At 33.0% G+C, this 1,891-nt stretch overlaps 1 pseudogene; it reads right to left on the minus strand.

Moving 5' to 3' along the window:
* Nucleotides 1–1,608: 1,608 nt before the first annotated feature.
* The window catches only part of LOC105538044, a 1,611-nt pseudogene continuing 1,328 nt past the window's right edge, over nt 1,609–1,891 (minus strand).

The following is a 1,891-nucleotide window of genomic DNA, read 5'->3' on the forward strand; positions in this document are numbered from 1 at the left end:
AATAATTACCTCCTTCCTAAAATGTCAGAATAGTAGGTAATAGATAAATAATTTCAATCCAAATGAATAACTCTTGTACATACAATTTCTCTTTTAGAAATATATGTGAGGACCAATTGACTAAACAGACATATTTAACATTGAAGATCTCCAATATTTTTTAAACTGAACATTGCCAGTTTACTGGAAGATTACTGAAAATGAAGTGATAAAAGATTCTTAAAACTTATTTAAAAATTCCTTCCCTGTTTATCAATAAATATGGCAAAAGAATAAAAGAAAATCCTAGAAAACCTCTTTTATTCATCATTCTCTCTATGTGTGTTTTAATAAGTGGTGATGCTCCCATTGAAGGAATCCATTATTAGCTTAATTTTCTAATAGAGGAACAGGGAAAAGATAATTATCACTTTCTGTGGAATAAATACTCATCAACTTTAAATAATAGCAATCTAGAAAATACAGAAAGAGCAAAGATTTTTGGTTTATATTTTTGGTTTATATTTCATGGATGGTACTGCTGTTCCAACCTTATAAAGATGTCGGTTTTCCAAATTCCAGAAATTAAAATACTAACCCATCTCGCCATACTAACCAGTGCCCATTGGGTCTTTTTAGAACAAGGAAGAGCTACAGAGTTGTCAGTTATGCATGTACTATTTTGATTTCAGGTCCTTTCACACACAGAAATCATACCAAATGGCAAGACACTGATTTTACATAACAGTTTATTACACTTTAGCCAAATCAACTTATTTCACCATGTGAGGGTACAAAAAACCATAACTATAAAACTACTTGACTTGACAGGATGTGTTTATCAATAAGTAGCTTAAACAACTTTCACCAATAAGGTCTCTAACTTGGTTTTTAAAATGGGAAAAAAGCAAACTATTGAAATTGTAAATCAGTTATAATTTGAACCTAATGAACCACGCAAGCAGCAAGGGTTAATAAACCAATGTGCTTTACATTTGTTCAAGTACTGATATTTCTGTATATAAAGATTTATCACATATATATACTACAGCTATCATGGGAAGTGAAAAAAGATTTTTCCCAAAATGAAAATACTAAAACTAAATTAAAATACACATAGTTTTTCACACAAGATAAAATTTGACAAGTGAAAGTTTAATATGTCCCAGTTGACCATGTGTGAAAATGCAAAGCAGGTATTAAAACCGATATGTCCAAGATTTAAAACCAGTTTGTAATTGGGGGGAACATCTAAATCCTTAATTAAAAAACATAAATGAAGTGAAAGCCTTAAACTGATACACACTGTTCACATCTATATTTCAAATTTAGAAATGCATATTTGCAAGCAGCAATAAAAAAGTATTCATGAAGAATGCATCATCTCTGAAAATTATGAAAACATCCCTGCTACCAATATATTTCTAAATACAAAATTGCCTGCCATATTTGTTTCTTCTGTGTAGCAAGAGAAGTTCATTTTAACAACTGATATTCTGTCTTTAGATGTGAATAGTATGAATGACAGTCTTTTAAAAAAATTTTCTTAGTCATTTGGAATCCTTAAGCATGCAAAAGCTTTGAACATAAAGGTTCACAGAGAAACCGGGGTTGTCTTGTGGTATCCAGTTAAGCCAGAGCTGGAAATGTCTCTGGGTCATCCAGGAGCAGAACCACTTCACTTGTCGGTCCTGCTGCCACAGTTCAGACGTCTGCCACACTCACGTCTACCTCATCCTCCCTCACCATCAGGTTCTGGGCAGCCAAGTTATCCAAAATTAACCTTCAACTGAGACATTACATCATTTGCTGGCTTCTGGAAAAGATGGTCCATAACAGAATCTGCAGCATGAGCCTCTTCACTCTTTGATTTATGAAAAACAACTTTCCTCTTCCACTGCCCTTCAGCAGC

The sequence above is a fragment of the Mandrillus leucophaeus genome, unplaced genomic scaffold (genome assembly GCF_000951045.1).
Source record: "Mandrillus leucophaeus isolate KB7577 unplaced genomic scaffold, Mleu.le_1.0 Scaffold184, whole genome shotgun sequence".
NCBI classification, from domain to species: domain Eukaryota; kingdom Metazoa; phylum Chordata; class Mammalia; order Primates; family Cercopithecidae; genus Mandrillus; species Mandrillus leucophaeus.